The sequence below is a fragment of the Oryctolagus cuniculus genome, chromosome 4, assembly GCF_964237555.1.
Source record: "Oryctolagus cuniculus chromosome 4, mOryCun1.1, whole genome shotgun sequence".
NCBI lineage: Eukaryota > Metazoa > Chordata > Mammalia > Lagomorpha > Leporidae > Oryctolagus > Oryctolagus cuniculus.
In genome coordinates this window covers 128017651-128037339 of record NC_091435.1, presented here as the reverse complement: position 1 = coordinate 128037339, position 19689 = coordinate 128017651, and the positions used below count along the sequence as shown (strand labels likewise).

General features: G+C 38.7%; 1 pseudogene; it reads left to right on the top strand.

Moving 5' to 3' along the window:
* The first annotated feature begins 442 nt into the window (after window positions 1-442).
* Window positions 443-1220, top strand: LOC103350511 (stomatin-like protein 2, mitochondrial; annotated as a pseudogene).
* The last annotated feature ends 18469 nt before the right edge of the window (window positions 1221-19689 follow it).

The following is a 19689-nucleotide window of genomic DNA, read 5'->3' as shown; positions in this document are numbered from 1 at the left end:
AATAAACAAAATAAGTCTTTTTAAAAATGAAATATGAGGTCAGTGTTGTGGTGTAACAGGTTAAGCCACCACCTGCAACGCCTGCATCTCATATGCCATATTCTGACTTTAAAATAAATCTTGAAAAATGAAATATGTAAATATTAAATATGAACATGGCAGTTCATTCTCTAAGAGATGTAGGTTACTTGAATATGGAACAACCATTCTTTAAAAATATCACTGACCAGACCAAAAGCAAAAGTACCATCTCCACCTGTCTTTTTTTGGCTTGATCAGGACACAGATAGCAAATGATTAAATGCATGCCATTTCTACTGTAAATAACTCTTGTAAATATTACTGACAGTGAGAAAATAATATTGTCAAGAGGAAAGTTGAAATCTTTTAAAACAAATAATCATATTCGGTTGGTTCTGGAGGTTGCTGCCTATGGTGGGACATGTTGGCGAGTGCGGCGCGGGACACTGGAGCCCTTTTGCTAAGGGGTTCTGTGCAGGGGTCTGTTGGAGCTCCGCGCCGCGCCTCCTCTGGATTGCCCTGAAACACCGTGGTACTGTTTGTGCCTTAGCAGGAGGCCTGGGTGGTGGAGTGAATGGGCCGATTCCACCGGATACTGGGGCCTGGCCTGAATATCCTCATCCCTGTGTTAGACCGGATCCGATATGTGCAGAGTCTCAAGGAAATTGTCATCAATGTGCCAGAGCAGTTGGCTGTGACTGTTGGTGAGCGGGCAGACAATGTAACTCTGCAAATTGACGGGGTTCTGTACCTGTGCATCATGGACCCTTACAAGGCAAGCTATGGTGTGTGTGGAGGATCCTGAATATGCTGTCACCCAGCTAGCTAGACAACCATGAGATCAGAGTTTTGCAAACTCTCCCTGGACTAAATCTTCTGGGAGCAGGAGTCTCTGAATGCCAAAATTGTGGATACCATCAACCAGACTGCAGACTGCTGGGGCTCTGCTGCCTCCGTTATGAGATCAAGGATATCCATATGCCTCCCCAGGTGAGAGTCCGTGCAGATGCAGGCAGAGGCAGAGCGGCGAGAATGGGCCACAGTTCTAAAGTCGGAAGGGACCCGGAAGTCTGCGATCAACGTGGTGAGGGCCCGTACACACCCATGATCTGAGCCACCATGCTGGTGACATCACTGGGATTGGAAGGCAGCAGGATAGTATTGGAGTCCTTGGCCAGTTTGGAGAATGCGTTGACATACTGCTCAGCCACAGTTAGTGAAGCTGTTGCATCTCTGTAATGTTGTGTCAGAGTTGCAGCCAAGATAGGAATAGATTCAGCCTTGGCCTTGGCCTTGACCTTGGCCAGAACCACAGAGTTCCTGTTAGGTACTCTGCTAGTTACCACAGATCAGGGAGAATATATGGTGTTTGTCCCTTTGGGACTGCCATATTTCACTAAGTATATTGACCAGACATTTAAAGAAGAAGTAACTCCAATTCTTCTCAAGTTTTCAAAACAATTGAAAGAGAGGGAATCCTTCTAAATCCTTTCTACGAAGCCTGCATCACCTTAATCCCTAAATCCAGAAAAGACACAACAGTGAAAGAGAACTACAGACCAATTTCCCTGATGAATACGTACACACAAAAATCAAACTCAACAAAAATCTGGCCAACTGAATCCAACAACACATCAGAAATATCATTCACCTGGACCAATTGGGATTTATGACTGGTATGCAGGGATGGTTCAACATTTGCAAATCAAACAATATGATACATCACATTAACAAACTGAAAAACAAAAACCATATGATTATCTCAATAGATGCAGAGAAAGCATTTGATAAAACACAACACCCTGTCATGTTGAAAACTCTAAGCAAACTGGGTATAGAAGGAACATTCTTCAACACAATCAAGGTGATTTATGACAAACCCACGACCAGCATCATACTGACAGGGAAAAAGTTGGAAGCAGTCCCACTGAGATCTGGTAGCAGACAACTATGTCCTCCCTTACCATGCTATTCAATACAGTCCTGGAAGCTTTAGACAGAGCCATTAGGCAAGAAAAAGAAATCAAAGGGATCCAAATTGGGAAAGAGAAGTCAACTATCCCTATTTGCATATGACATGATTCTATATATAGGGGATACAAAAGACCACCAAGACACTATTGGGACTCATAGAAGAGTTTAGTAAAGTAGCAGAATATAAAATCAGTACACAAAAACCAACAGCTTTTGTATACACAGAAAGTGTGAAGGCTAAGAAAGAACTTCTGAAACCAATCCCATTCACAATAGCTACCAAAAAATAAAATCAAATACCTTGGAATAAATTTAACCAAAGATGTCAAAGCTCTCTACAATGAGATAAAAAAAATTATAGAAATAGAAGAAGATACAAAAAAAATGAAAAATCTTCCATGGTCATGGATTGGAAGAATCAATATCATCAAAATGTCCGCTTTCCAAAAGCAATTTACAGATTCAATGCAATACCAATCAAAATACTAAAGACATTCTTCTCAGATCTAGAAAAGATGATGCTGAAATTCATACGAAGGCACAGGAAACCTCGAATAGCTAAAGCAATCTTATACAACAAAAACAAAGCCAGGGGCATCTCAGTACCAGATTTCAAGACATACTACAGGGCAGTTAAAATCAAAACATCTTTTTTTTTGACAGGCAGAGTGGACAGTGAGAGAGAGAGACAGAGAGAAAGGTCTTTCTTTACCGTTGGTTCACCCTCCAATGGCCGCTGTGGCCGGCACGCTGATCCAAAGCTGGGAGGCAGGTGCTTTACCTGGTCTCCCATGGGGTGCAGGGCCCAAGCACTTGGGCCATCCTCCACTACACTCCCAGGCCATTGCAGAGAGCTGCCCTGGAAGAGGGGCAACCGGGACAGAATCCAGCACCCCGACCGGGACTAGAACCTGTGGTGCCGGCGCTGCAAGGTGGAGGATTAGCCTATTGAGCCGCGGCGCCGGCCAAAATCAAAACATCTTGATACTGGTACAAAAATAGATGTCTAGACTAATGGAACAGAGTAAAAATGCCTGAAATTAATCCAAGTGTCTACAACCAACTTATATTTGACCAAGGAGCTAAAACCAATCCTTGGAGCCAGGACAGTCTCTTCACAAATGGTGCTGAGAAAACTGGATTTCCAAATGCAGAATTATGAAGCAGGTACCCTACCTTACACCTTATATAGAAATCAATTCAAAATGGATTAAAGAACTAAATCTACAACCTGATACCATCAAATTATTAGAAATTATTTTGGAAACCCTGAAAGACATTGACACAGGCAAAGAGTTCTTGGAAAAGACCCCAGAGGTTCAAGCAATAAAAGCCAAAATTAACAAATGGGATTACATCAAAGTGAGAAGCTTCTGTACTATAAAAAAATTCAGGATCATGAAGAGGCAATCAACAGAATGGAAGAAATTATTTGCAAGCCATGCAACTGATAAAGGATCAATAACCACTATATATAGAGAGAGAGATCAAGAAATTCCACAACAACAACAAAAAAAAAAAAACCAGTTGAGAAATGGGAAAAAGACTTAAATAGACATTTTTCAAAAGATGAAATCCAAATGGCCAACAGACACATGAAAAAATGCCCAGGATTACTATCCACTAGGGAAATGCAAATCAAAACCACAATGAGATTCCACCTCAGCCCAGTTAGAAAAGCTTTCATACAGAAATCCACAAACAACAGATGCTGCCAAGGATTTGGAGAAAAACTTCCCCTAACCCACTGTTGGTGGGAATGTAATCTGATAAAGCCACTATGGAAGTGAGTATGGAGATACATCAGAAATCTGAGTACAGACCTACCATATGACCCAGCCATCCCACTTCTGGGAATTTACACAAGGGACATGAAATCAGCAAATAAAAGAATTATCTGCACCCCCATGTTTATTGCAGCTCAATTCACAATAGCTAAGACATGAAATTAACCTAAATGCCCATGAACTGAAGACTGGATAAAGAAATTATGGGATATATACTCTATGGAATACTACAAAGTAGTAAAAAAAGAAATGAAATCTGGTCATTTGCAACAAAATGGATGAATCTGGAAAACATGCAGAGTTCTTAACCCATGTGGTCTTTGGGCCAGAAATGGAGATCTAATGCTGGCATTGCTGCATTTGTTCTCCTCTGAAGTTATTATGATTTTTGTCTATATTTTATCAAATTACTTTATCTCTGGTAATGTAAGCTAAAATCATCATTGTTTTATGAAAATGTTATTATCATGAAGATTCAGCTTCTAATATGGGCTCCAGAGTCCCTTTCATGGGTATTAAGGACGATTTAAGTTTTCAAAGTATGAGAATTTTGACCTTTAATATGGAGTTAATATTAACTTTATTGCATCCCTTAAGAATTACCTCATATTTCAGATTTTATTTTGGTTGTAAAAGGAGTTAAAATTATAAAATTTCTTTAATTAACCTTTGGTCATTCAGTAGCATATTGCTTAATTGCCATGCACTTGTAAATCTTCTATTTTTCTTGTTGTTGATTTCTAGTTTTATTTCTTTTTAGTCTAAGAAGACATATGGTATGATTTCTATCTTTTTTTTACATCACTGAGAGTAGATTTATGGCCTAATTTATGGTCTATCCTAGAAAATATACACAAATATATGACTTTCATTGGTTGGAAAGTGTTCATTACTCAGAGTTATTTCAACATTCTGAGAAAGTTGCAAAGCAAAATTCTTTTATTTCTAACTTCCAGTGAAAGTTACAAAGCACCCTTCTTTTCCTCTCTTAAACAAATGCCTTCTGGTGACATTTCACCAGAATTTTAAGAGCAAAAAAGCTAAGGTGCCTTTGGCTGCTGGAAAAAGATACTGTCATTTTCTTTACTGGTTTTCTTTATCTTTTCCACCCAGAAGCCTAATAAGAAAACCGGGTGCTCATGCCTCATCATGCTTCCATTTCTGCCCACTGTAGAATGACTTGCTATCACTTCTGGTTTTAGAGCCCACAGTCTACCCTGAAGATCTGACAAAGAGAGAGAACTAGATGTATTCTGAGCTTGTGAGCAGACTCCCCCAAGTGTTTTCATTTCTTGGTCATCAAATTAGAAATGACTGGACCAATTCAATGTTTATTTTCTTTGGCAGTTAGGTCTACAACCTCAAGTTTCTATTAATAGCACTTAGAAATTGCATCTAATTTTCTTTGCTTGACCTAACAATTAGTTTTACTTGTCCCCATCCTTTTGCCCAAATATCCATTCTTCAGCTGTGGCAAGATGGATAGTAAGAAATAATTTGCTATTCTAAGATTCAGTAAAATATACCTAACCTAAGAAATAGTTGGATACTAACCCAAGTTTGTCTTCTACATATCTTGAATCACTATATAGTTTCATGTAGAAAGTTGGCCTTCATCCTATACATATAGCCTTTTGAAATACGTATGTATTTAGTCTTTTTAATTGTTAATTTTTATTCACTCTTTTATTTAAGCCTCTGTCTTTGTCTAACTACAACAAATACAAGCAGAGTTCCTGCTTGCAAAACACTAATATTGACCTCATTCTCTATAGCAGAAAAGGGATTTATAAGATGTCCAGAAAAGGACCATTAACTCAATGGTGGCCAATAAAGTAAGATTTGGAAATATTAAGAACAAGATGGTATCATAGAATCAAGTATAGTGGGAAAAATAAGTGTTTCATTGCAGGAACCACTGGAGAAAGAAGTCTCATTATCCCCAGATTCAAGATTCAGACTAAAGCTTTCATTTCCCCACACCTGTTTAGCTGGCAAGGGGAGACTTAAATGATACTTGCTTACCACTCAATGTTGAATGAGTAAATGAAGTTGTTACATTTGTAGTCATTAAAAACATCTCTTGCTTGAACCACTTCTATATGTCAAGACCATGTTCTGAGTTTCACTCGATTTTCTGATATCTTCATGGGGCAATTGTGAGCCATACATGATTTTCTTCTGCCTTTAATTCACCGGGTCATTAAGACTATGGTTTTCATCCCATTTATCATCTCCAGAAGAGGAAACTAAAGGTTGGCATTGTGGCGCAGCAGGTTAAGCCACTGCTTGCAACCTTGGCATCCCAGATTGCCTGTTCAAGTCCTCGCTTCTGGGCTTCCCATCCAGTTCCCTGCTAGCTAATGAACCTGAGAACGCAGAAGAAAATGGCTCAAACACTTGGGCCTCCTGCCATCCACATGGGAGACCCAGATGGAGTTGCCAGCTCCTGGCTTCTTTGTAGCCATTTGGATAAAGAATCAGCAGGTGGAAGATCTCACTTTCTGTCTTTCCCCCTCTCTCTGTCTTTAGGCTTTCAAATAAATAAAATAAATATTTTTTAAAAAAATGGAGAACTGGATGATTTTTAAGAGGAGGCAGTCTATAATTTGTGAACTGACTTGATCTCATTTTCATTTTTGCCAGAGATTTCACATGAGCTTTCACATGAATGATGCTCCCTATAAGCAGCAGAAGCGCATTAAGAAGACAGCTCTATGTATTATGGAGAGGGCTTAGAAGAAAATCACAAATGAGAAAAAGAAAGATATCATAAGTTGTTTGAGTTTTAAAATGGATGGTCCACTACATCTCACTGAAGGTACAGAAACAGATTACAATGCATACGACACTCTCCTTTTACCTAGACCAGACTTAATTTTTACACAAGCATCAAATGCACCATTTATTCCAAAAAATATACAAAAGTTAATGGTGAGTCCCAGCCACAGGCAACATTCCCAGTGGCTTCTCCCTGGTGAGAAAAGGTATACTTTGTTGTCTTTTATACCCTCTCTAGTGAGCTCATGCAAGCCCCTGGCTATATCTGTATGTGTGTGACTTCCAACTTCCCATCAACCAGCCCTTATGCACTTCGGAAATTCAGACTCTTTGCATGTGTGTATGTATAAGCTTTATAAAAAATTTTTAAATAATTTATAAAACTTTAAGCAAATAAAATCAAGACATTTTCTTTTTTAAAAAAGGTTTATTCATTTACTTGAAAGTCAGAGTTACACAGAAAAAGGAGAAGCAGAGAGAGAGGTCTTCCACCAGCTGGTTCACTCCCAATTAGCCACAATGGCCAGAGCTGCACCGATCCGAAGACAGGAGCCAGGAGCTTCTTCCTGGTCTCCCATGCTGGTGCAGGGGCCCAAGTACTTGTACCATTTTCCACTGCTCTCCCAGGCCACAGCAGAGAGCTGAATTGGAAGTGGAGCAGCCGGGACTCGAACCAGTGCCCATATGGGATGCCGGCACTGTAGGCAGCGGCTTTACTTGCTAAGGCACAGTTCCAGCCCCAAGACTTTCTATTCAGACCATCTATTAAGATCATCCCTGGATGGTCTTCAACATACTGAGATCTATTTACATCTTTTTTCACCACATCTATCACAAGCATCAAATCTATTCGGCCAGATCACATTCTTTGGTTCATTTTCAAACATAAAGCTTCAAAAGTATGCTGAAACATACATAACATACGTTTTAGCCTTTCAATCATTTTAGAATACTGTTCACAGCCTTAGGTACATTACATTGTACAACCATCACCATCATCCGTTTCCAGAACTTTTTCCTCACCAAAACTGAAGCACTATGCCCTTAAAGAACCCCCACTCTTCACCACCAGCTCTAGTCCATGAAAAACACCACTCCATGTTCTGTCTCTATTTTTTAGGTTTTTCATAAACTTATATGGCATTAATGAACAAATTATAAATTCAAATCAGGGAAACCATACAATATTTGTCTTTGGGGGATTGGTTTATTTCACTAAGCATAATTGTTTTCAATTGCATCCATTTTGTTATGAAAGCAGGATTTCATGGTTTTTTTGACAAGCAGAGTTAGACAGTGAGAGAGAGAGACAGAGAGAAAGGCCTTCCTTACGTTGTTTCACCCCCCAAATGGCCGCTACGGCCAGCACACTGCGCCAATCCAAAGCCAGGAGCCAAGTGCTTTCTCCTGGTCTCCCATGCTGGTGCAGGGCCCAAGCACTTGGGCCATCCTCCACTGCACTCCCGGGCCACAGCAGAGAGCTGGCCTGGAAGAGGGGCAACTGGGACAGAATCCGGCGCCCCGACCAGGACTAGAACCCAGGGTGCTGGTGCCGCATATGGAGGATTAGCCTATTGAACCACAGCTCCGGCCAAGGATTTCATTCTTTTAGATGGTTGAGTAGCAATCCATATGATATATTCAGACTTTGACCTCCAACTGCCTGATTAAGATTTTCAGAATAACACAGCCAAAGTAGAACTCCTAAGAGATCTTTCCCCAAATCTGCTGCTTCTTGAAGCTTCCCCACCTCACTGAGCTACTTCATTGCAAAAAAATATTAAACTATTTCTCTTCATCACCACACAGACAGTCTGGCAATAAGAACTGTGATCTCTACCTTAAAAATACACTGATCATCCAACCAGTTCTTTCCACCACTACAACAACCAGTCAGCCCAAGCCACTACTTCTCTTCCCTGGATGAAAACGAAACCCTCCTACCTGGCCCCCTTTATTCCTCTTTCCCCTAAATCTATCCTCTACCTAGCATCAGGATTATTTTTTCAAACCAAGTATCCAATCATATCACTTCTATAATTTAAATGTGTCGCTTTCCATTGCACCTAAAATCAAACTCTTTTCCCTGTTTCCTAACCTCAATGTGATCCAAATTAAGTTTAGGAATTCAAGTCCATTTCTTATCATTTTCAGTCAAATCTAATCCATGCCTTCCATTCTCTGGTTATTTGAACTACAGAAATGTCTCTATGACTATTCCTGCTGCCAGACCATCTTATTTCTGAGATGCTATAGATATCTTCTTCTTGTCACTTACCTCTCTGTTCAAATATCTCCTCCTTGAAGAATAATATTGTCTGGGGGCTGGCACTGTAGCATAGGTTGGTTAAGTCTCCACCCCTGGCGTTGGCATCCCATATGGGCACTGGTTTGTGTCCCAGATGCTCCGCTTTCATTCCAGCTCTCTGCTTATGGCCTATGAAAGCAGTGGAGAATGGCCCAAGTGCTTGGGTCCCTGTGCCCATGTGGGAGCTAAGTGCCACGTGGCTCCTGGCTTCAGATCAACCTGGATCTGGCAATTGTGGCCATTTGAGGAGTTAACCAAAGGATGAAAGACTTTTCTCTCTGTCTCTCCCTCTCTCTATCTATAACACTACCACTCAAATAAATAAATAAAATCTTAAAAAAAGAATGTTTTTGGACATCCATTCCAAGGTATGCTTTCCATCACTCTGTCCCATCCATTAATTTGATCTACTAGTACTTGCTTAGTATATCAGTTAGCTAGGGCTGCCCTAACAGAGCACCACAGATTGGTGGCTTATAAATCAGCAATTTTTCTCACAATTCTGGAGGTTAATACAAAGTGAGAATAACTTAATTAATACCCAGAATTAACTTGTAATATGTTAATTTATTTATTAATATGAATATTCCTTTGGAAGAGTGGTGACTACCAATAAAAACTCGTGATTGCTTCTTCATTTACTTCCAATGCACAATGTTTTCTGAAATACATAGAATAAACTTATTAAAAAATCAAAATAGGGCTTAAATTTCAAAATCCTAATAATTTATAATGCAAACATTTTTGAGGCATTTAGGTTCAAACAACTTCTAGAAATGCTATTAATTTGGGAAAAAGATAAAAGACAGATTCCACTTGACTTTATTTAAACTGCTTCATGTGAAAGTATGAAATCTTTCTCATTTCATGAATGTTTTGTATGGAATTTATTTGATTAAAAAGAAAGAAAAACTGTGATGTTTCTAATTAGATGATGTTTCAATAGCTTGAAAGTCCTAGTTAATCATTTAAGTAAAATTTAATTATTTCAGTTTAGTGTTATACTAACTATATCATCAACACATGATGTCACAACAAATATTTGACTCACATTCTTAGTGAGTCAAAGTGCTATATATGGATTACTTAACAGATCCAATGAGTTCTTTCTGGTAGTCTACCTTTTCTGGCTTGTTTTCACAGAAAAATGAGCACTTTAAAGTATCAAATCAGGACTAAGAAACTACATAAGCTAATGATAATCATGTCATCTCAGTTGAAAGCACAAAAAAAGGTTCCTGAAGTTTTTATTTTTTAAATTTTTTAAATATTTTTTATTTATTTATTTGAGAGGTAGAGTTACAGACAGTGAGAGGGAGAGACAGAGAGAAAGGTCTTCTGTCTGTTGGTTCACTCCCTAGATGGATGCAATGGCCAGAGCTGTGCCGATCCAAAACTAGGAGCCAGGTGCTTCTTCCCCTTCTCCCATGTGGGTGCAGGGGCCCAAAGACTTGGGCCATCCTCTACTGCTTTCCCAGGCCATAGCAGAGAGCTAGATTGGAAGAGGAGCAGCCGGGACTGGAACCAGCGCCCATATGGGATGCCGGCACTGCAGGCAGAGGATTGACCTACTGCACCAAGGCACCAGCCCCTCCTGAAGTTTTTAACCATCAAATACACACTACCTATACCAAACCAGTGTAGTGAGCTGGCCAGATTACAGGCCTCAGAACCAGTCTGAATAGGTTCCCTCCGTCACCTGTTAAATGTGGGAGATACTGGGCAAGTTTTCTAACTGCTCTTCGTGTTATTTTCTCATTCCTAAAATGGATATAATCTTCACACTTATTAAATTTGGTACTGGATTGCTATAAATTTAATTGAAGTCACTGAGATATAATGATAGCTCATTTATTTGATGCCTTTCCAATTTCTCAATGTAGGTAGTAATTGCTGTGGACCCCACCCACAACATTGCCTTTGCTGTATCCCATAAGTTTTGACATGATGTATTGTCATCTTCATTTGTTTCTAGAAATGTTTAGTTTCCCTTTTGATTTCTTCTAACCCATGTTAGCATGTTGTTCAGGAGCATGTTGAGTTTGTATGTTTTCTATAGTTTCTTAAATTGTTAATTTACAACTTCATTTCACTGTATTCGGAAAAGATACATGATATGATTTAATTTTTTTAATTCATTGAGACTTGCTTTATTGCCTAGCATATGGGCTTTCCTAAAGAAAGTTCCATGCACTGATGGAAAGAGTATGTATTCTTCAGCTGTTTGATGAAATGTTTTGTAAATATCAATTAAGTCTATTTGGTCCATAGTATAGATTAACAGTTTTTTCTTTGTTGATTTGTTGTTAAGTTGATTTGTCCTTTGATAAAGGTAGGGTGTTGAAGTCTCCCATTATTATTGTACTGGAGTCTATGTCTCTCTTTAGATCCATTAGCATTGCTTTTAAATAGCCAGGTGCCCTGGGTGACTTATTATCATCACATCTTCCTGTTGAATTGATCTCTTATTCATTATATAATGCCCTTCTTTATCTCTGTTAACATTTTTTGTGTTAAAATATATTTTTGTCTGGTACTATGGTGGCTACTCATGCTTGTTTTTACTTTCCATTAGCAGAGGATACCTTTTCCACCCTTTATCTTTTCAAACATGCATCATTGTTTGTGAAGTGTGTTTCTTGCAGGCAGCAAAAAGATGGGTCATTTTTGTAAATATATTCAGTCAGTATGTATCTTTTTTTTTAACTTTTATTTAATGCATATAAATTTCCAAAGTACGACTTATGGATTACAATGGCTTCCCCCCCATACCGTCCCTCCCACCCACAACCCTCCCCTTTCCCACTCCCTCTCCCCTTCCATTCACATCAAGATTCATTTTCGATTATCTTAATATACAGAAGATCAGCTTAGTATACATTAAGTATGGATTTCAACAGTTTGCTCCCACACAGAAACATAAAGTGAAAAATAATAGATGATTTTTTTAAATGATGATGAAATCAGAGCAGACCTATTGTCATGTTTAATCCCAGTGAGAGTCAAGTTGGGAATTGATAATTTCTTTTTTTTTTTTTTTTTTTTTTTTTTTTTACAGAGGATTAGTTTAGTATGCATTAAGTAAGGATTTCAACAGTTTGCACCCCCATAGAAACACAAAGTGAAATATATTGTTTGAGTACTCGTTATAGCATTAAATCTCAATGCACAGCACATTAAGGATAGAGATCCTACATGAGGAGTAAGTGCACAGTGACTCCTGTTGTTGACTTTACCAATTGACACTCCTGTCTATGGCATCAGTAATCTCCCCATGCTCCAGTCATGAGTTTCCAAGGCTATGGAAGCCCCTTGAGTTCTCCGACTCTTATCTTGTTTAGACAAGCAGTCAGTATGTATCTTTTAATAGGAGAAGTTAGGCCTTTTATATTCAGGGTTATTACCATAAGTAACGACTTGGCCCTACCATTATTTTTTAAAGATTTATTTATTTATTTGAAGGTCAGAGTTACACAGAGAGAGGAGAGGCAAAGAGAGAGAGAGAGAGGTCTTCCATCTACTGGTTCACTCCCCAATTGACAGCAACGGCAGGAGCTATGCAGATCCGAAGCCAGGAGCCAAGAGCTTCTTCGAGTCTCCCACACGGGTGCAGGGGCCCAAGGAGTTAGGACATCTTTTACTGATTTCCCAGGCCATAGCAGAGAGCTGAATCAGAAGTGGAGCAGCCGGGACTTCAACCAGCACCCATATAGGATACCAGCACTGCAGGCAGTAACTTTTCCTACTATGCCACAGCGCCGGCCCCCACCCTGCCATTTTTCTAAAAATATTTGTACTTCTTGCTTTAAAATTCCTTTGTACTTTCATTGGGAGATTTTTGCCTCCACATTCTTTCATAATGACGACTTTCTTTCTTTGTTTCTGTGTGTAGCACATTCTTAAGTATCATTTGTAAGGCTGAACAAGTGGTGACAAATTCTTACAAATTATATTTGTTTTGGAAGGTCTTTATTTCACCTTCATTTATAAATGAGAGCTTTTCTGGGTACAATATTCCGTGTTGCCAGTTCTTTTCTTTTAGTACTTGACTATGTCTCTCCGTTCTCTCCTAGCCTATGTGTTTTTGATAAGAAATAAGCTATGAGTCTAATTACAGATCCTCTGAAAGTAATCCGGTGTTTATCTTGAGCACAGCTTGGAATCTTTAAGTTTTACTGTTGAAAGTTTGACTGCAATATGTCATGCTGTAGATCTTTTCTGGTCATGTTTATTAGTAATTATTTGGGATTTCTTTATTTGGATGTCCTTATCTTTATCCAAATTAGGGAAATTTCCTGCTGTTATTTCACTGAACAGATCTTCTAGTACATTCTCTCCACACCTTCAGGATCTCATAAGACATGCATGTTAGGTTGCTTGATGGTATCCCTTAAATCTTGAACACTATTTTCAGTTTTCATAAGTTTTCTTTTTTTCTTTGACTGAGATATTTCAGAAGATTTGCCTCCTAGTTTATATATTCTTTCTTCTGCCTCACAAAATCTGCTGTAAAGGCTTTTGACTGTATTTTTGTTTGACGTATTGAATTCTTTGTTTCTCTTCAGTATCTCTATTTCCTGGCAAAATTTTTCATCCATGTCTTGTATGGATTTCTTTAACTCTTATATTTGCTTCTCTGTGTTTTTAAGAAACCTTATGATCATTATTTTCAACTCCTTTTTGGGAATTTCATCAATCTTTATCTTCGTGTTCTGTTGTATTCCTTTGGGGAGTGACATTTTCGTCCTTTATCATGCTATTTATATTTCTACATGTATTTTTAGGCACTTATGGAAACACTTGTGGTTGTCTTCTCTGTTGACTTTTATCTTTGAAATAAGCCTCTATGGCTTAGTGGACTACCTTTCAGTGGATATCTGTTGCTGTGGATTCGTTCTGAGAGGAGGAGTGTGGTGGGGGCAAGAGGCACGGAGTCACCACACAAACACGGGGAGTTAGGTGAAAGCACGCCAGAAGCGAACAGCTTGCAGACTCATTAATTTCAGTTGGTACAGCAGCTTATATCTGGTCTAGGGGCTGTTTATGCCCTAACCAATCACAACCTGCTGCCAGGCAGGCTCTGTTGCCATGTGGTTTCTGAAGCCATTCCTGAGTAACTGATGCTCACTTGCCAGTGGCCATCTTGGTATGGCCTTCTCATTCCACCACAGATATCTATAGGTCTATGTTTGCTCCAAGAAGATGGGGTCTCCTCCAGCTCCTGGCTGTGGGAGTCAACAGTATGTGCACACTCACTGCTGTGGGTTTGTGTTGTCCACACTGCTTGACTGACTCTCTTTTCTCTCTGTAGAATTTTCTTGGCAAACTTCTCTCCAACTTTCCCCTGGGAATGTAGTTACTCCACTTTACTCGTTCTTCTTGTGATCAAAATCAACATGACTTTCCTTATTAAGCCTTCTTGGATCTTTTTGGTATGAAGTTTATCTTAGAATTTTACACACAGTAAATAAACAGTAAATATAAATATTTTTATTAGTAGGCTAAAATGTGAGAAATTTTATTTTAACAAAAAGTGGATGCTAATATAAGAAAACAAATTATATATGATCAGGTCTCCATGTTTAATGATGCAATCTGGGGATGGCGTCATGGCTCACTTGGTTAATCCTCTGCCCGTGGCACTGGCATCCCGTATAGGCACCAGGTTCTAGTCCTGGTTGCTCCTCTTCCAGTCCAGCTGTCTGCCGTGGCACGGGAAGGCAGTGGAGGATGGCCCAGGTACTTGGCCCCACATGAGAGACCAGGAAGAAGCACCTGGCTCCTGAATTTGGATTGGCACAGCTCCAGTCGTGGTGGACATCTAGGGAGTGAACCAACGGAAGGAAGACCTTTCTCTCTGTCTCTCTCACCATCTATCTGTCAAATAAAAAAATAAATAAAAAATAAAGTTGCAATCCATATATACATATGTGTATGTGTGGCTGTGATTAAAATGGATAAAAATCAAAGGAATCTTGTGGTGTAGCTTCAATTCTGGATCCATGGTCATTTGCCAGTTTTCACCCTGATTTTGAGCTCCATTGATGAAGCAAAGGTAAACCAAATCAGCTTTTATACAAAATGAATATTATTTTATGGTTTAAATTATTTCCTAGGCTTTTTTTTTACACTCTCTCCCAATTCTTTAGGAACTCCCTCCAGTAGAGACTTGACAACCATCACATTAGTGTAAGTGCTGCTGGAAGGGCCATACCTTATCTCCTTTAATGAGCTTTAGCCTTTGTGTGACTTTTCCTGGCAGTACCTCTTGAACACCCTCCACCCTCCTTCCTTGCTTTTCACTTGGCTGCCACCACACCTCGACCTCCTGGTTCCTTCTTTATTTACCTTCTTGAATGCTTCTTCTCAGCACTCTTTGCTGGTTTCTCTCATTACCCCTTCAGTTTTAAGTGTCCAAATGTCCCAGGACTCAGAGCTTGGCTCTCTTTGCTGTCTTCTTGTGCCTCCTTAGTGAATTCACAGAGCTTCATGGCTTTAACTTCCATCTATATATTTATGATTCTGTCTCTAACCTGTGCCTTTCCCAAGAGTTGCCTATTCATTGTCTGCACCTGGATATATAATATAACTCTCAAAACAAAAGCAAAACTGTTGATTTTTTCCCACTCAAATCATTTCCTTCACAGTTGATCAGCTTAGAAAATAGTGACTCTTTATGATTCCTCCAGGGTGGGTTTGGGGGGTGCAGAACATGGAATCTTGGATCCATTCTGGACTTCTCTCCTTAATAGCCACATCCATTCTGTGTGTTCTACTTTTAAAATGCACCTAGAATCCGAAAATGTCTCTCCACTGCTATCCTGGCTAAAGCATCATCTTTTGCCTGAATTATTTCAATACCCTCCGTATTGTTTTCCCTGTTTCCTTCTTGTCCTACCAAATCTATTTTTAGCATGGCAACTAGAGTGTCTTTTTGAAACCTGAGTCAGCCAGGGTCACTACTTTACTTAAACCTGTGCTAGCCTTCTGTCTCAGAGTAAAAATGAAAGTGCCCATAATCAACTGTAAAGGTATTATTCCCCCGTGGACTGCAAGATTCCTGGGAGTTTTCTGGAGTAACTGCAACAGCACTTGGCATGTTGTAGGTACTCACTAAATATTTCCTAAATTTATAAATTTAAAAAAAGATGGATCAGGAAGAGTCAGAGTAATGCTTTTGTAAATAACATCTTAAATTTTCTCTAGTAGGAACTCTCAGTGAAGGTAAGGAATATGCACAACTTCTTGGTTTCTGGCCCTGCCTATGTGGTCTTTTCTCCATCGGATTTCTGTTCCCATTTCTTGGTTCTCTTTTCCTTGTTTATCCAACTGCAGAAACGCTATCTTTCTTACTGCGTATCAAATATCTCAGGCATGTTCCTATCTTGGGGCTTTCTAACTTGTTGCTCTCTTACCTGGAATTCTCTCACCCCAAATATCTGCAGGGCTTCTTCCTTCAGCTCCTTCTATTCTTTGTACAAATGAATCTCTTTTTCTTCAGCAAATGGAATATTGGATCCATCCTGGACTTCTCTCTTTTGTACCTACTAGATGGCAAGCTTTCTGATTCTCTTTTTAAATTTTTAATCCTACTTTTTTAAATTTTTTATTTAGTAAATATAAACTTTCTAAGTACAGTTAATGGATTACAATGGCTTCCCCCCCCCATTATTTCCCTCCCACTCACACCCCTCCCATCTCCCACTCCCTCTCCCATTCCATTCACATCAAGATTCATTTTCAATTATATTTATATACAGAAGATCAATTCAGTATATATTAAGTAAAGATTTCATCAGTTTGCACCCACACAGAAACACAAAGTGTAAAATACTGTTTCAGTACTAGTTATAGCATTACTTCACATTGGACAATACACTAAGGACAGATCCCACATGAGAAGTAAGTACACAGTGACTCCTGTTGTTGACTTAACAATTTGACACTCTTGTTTATGGTGTCAGTAATCTCCCTAGACTCTAGTCATGAGTTTCCTAGGCTTTTTTTTTTTATTTCCTAGGTTTTCTTTCAATTGTGCTATAAATTTATGCTATTCATAGTAGCAGAAATCCAACTTTGCCAAGGAAAAGGTTCTGATATTATTAAATTGTCAAACAAGAAACACAGAACTCTAAGACTGAGAACTATAGAAAGGATGAAGAATTTTCATAGATAATGATGCTCAATGATGCTCAAGCCCCTGTCATATTTTTGATAATATGTTATTTTCCACATACTAACCTAGTATTTCCTCATGTACTTGAATGACTAAACCTAAAATATAAAAAATACATGTTGAAAACTAGCCAAATGTAAAACTGTGAAAAATTGCCATTTTCATAAATGTCACTTTTGATGGTGATATCATTTGGTTTATGATACTAGGAAACCTGACAGTGGAAAAAAGTGAAATAATATTGTACCTAGAACACTATTTTAAATGATCTCAATAATTGCAATAGTGAAATGTACAGAGAAACTTAATTACATTTAGGAGACTGAAAAAGAGTATTAGTTAAAAAAGTTATAAGGCAAATAAAGTAATATCTGATACTCTAGACTTGGGCTAGACTTCATTGCTCGGTATTTTGTGGTATACTGAGGAAAAACAGATTGAATGTTGATGATAATGTGCTTAGTTATTGTCTTAAAAATGAGGAAGGGGATGCAAAGAACTTCATCATTCTTAGGAAATAAAAATTAAATATGCAACTCAAAAAGTTTATATCGCTAACTAGAAGTAAAATACACTCCCTCAGAGTCTTCATGGGGGAATTAAGATTCTGGCTAAGTTTCCACAGAGTTGCAGGATGACCATGAGAGAAAAGAGTGACTACTTTCAATAATCAGAATTGTTACAGGTTATGTGTGCATGCAAAGAGGAGAGCCTGCAGAGAGTAGGCAGCCTAGACCAAATTCCAGAGTCCACAACTGTTGACTGTGTGACTGATGAGTCAGATGATATACTAAGAATCTTAAATACCTTCTATTATTTGACCCTTAGAGGAACCTTAGAAAGCTAATGTTATTAGCTTCATTTGACAGATGAGGAATATGAAAAATGAAAGAAACTAAGGTTGAATTCTTAATTATATAGGAAAGCTATAATTTGAACCAGATGCCTCTGGTTCTAAAATTATGCTTTTCCCACTATATTAAGCTCTTTGATTTATATGCTCAGATATTGTGACACTTATATCTACATGTTTAACATTGGTCATATCTGAATAAATGTGAGCATAGGATATATACACATAGCTGATATTCACAGTCCTGTTCTTTTGGGAAAGATAGTGGTTTCTTTAATGAATAATTTTAATTGCGTTACATGATTCAAAATCAAAACAATAAAATACAGGCAGAAAAAGCTTGTCCTCATTCTTGTTCTTTAAAAATATTTAACAATTTGAAAGGTAAAGTTATAGAGAGGGAGAGACAGAGGTCTTCTATCCACTGGTTCACTTCCCAAATGTTCGCAGTACCAGGAGCCTAGAACTCTAACTGTGACTCCAGCGTGAATGCAGGGGTCATCTTCCACTGTTTCCCAGGCATATTAGCAGGGAACTGGATCAGAAATGGAACTTCCCAGATCCAGACCAGTGTCCATATGGGATGTTGATGTGGCAGACAACCACCTAACCCACTGTGCCATAATGCCAGCACTCACCTTTGTCTTTTATCTACATATGAATAATGTAGCACATCCTTCTTACACTAAATACATTTCACATGCCATTGTCATTATTTATCAGTCCTAGAAATCATCTTATATCAATCACAAGATGTCTTCTCCATTCTTTCTTATAGTTTTTAACATTCTAAAATGTTTCTGTGTGGCAATTTGACTAGTGATATATTAATATACAACAGTTTTGTTCTGATCTTCTGCAATTAAAAATAATGGTATTTCCAGTAATGTAAACATATGTAATTTCATGGCTGTATGGCTGTATTTATGGCATAGATTTTAAGATGACTAAATCAAATTAAATTTTCAAATTCATATTTTTGCTTTTTTTCCTAAGGAAGTGGCATCATTTTACATTTCTATGGACAATAGAAAAATAAGAATAGAAATATGAGTTCTGCTTCTCTACAAGCTCAATGGAAAAGGGTGCTCTCAAATACTGGGATTTTTGACAATGAAGTAGCTTAAAGAATGATTTCTATGTGGGTTTCACATTTCTCTTGTTGTTAGTGAGTGCTCTTTTTTGAACAGTTTTTCATAACATTAAGGGCAATTTGTATTTTATGGTTTTTTTTAAAGATTTATTCATTTATTTGAAAGTCAGAGTTACACAGAGAGAGGAGAGGCAGGGAGGGGGTGGAGAGGACTTCCATCCACTGGATCACTCACTCCCCAGATGGCCGCAATGGCCACAGAGCTGTGCCGATCCGAAGCCAGGAGCCAGGAGCTTCTTCCAGGTCTCCCATTTGGGTGCAGGGGCACAGCACTTGGGCCACCCTCCACTGCTCTCCTGGGCCACAGCAGAGAGCTGGACAGGAAGTGGAGCAGCCGGGTCTCGAACCGGCGCCCATATGGGATGCTGGTGCTTCAGGCCAGGGCATTAACCCACTGTGCCCCAGCCCCAGCCCCTGTATTTTATGTTTTATGAACTATCTATCCATGTCTTTTGCCCATTTTCTACTGTAACTGTTGGTCTTTTCTTCTCACTTACTAAGACTGTCTCATAAACTACAGACATTAGTCTTTTACCTAGAAGATGTGGTAAAAATATGTCCCCAAGCTTTTAGTTTCTATCTTTCTTTTGCTTGTGATATCTCATAACAATGTAAAAGGTCACGTGGTTTTACTGG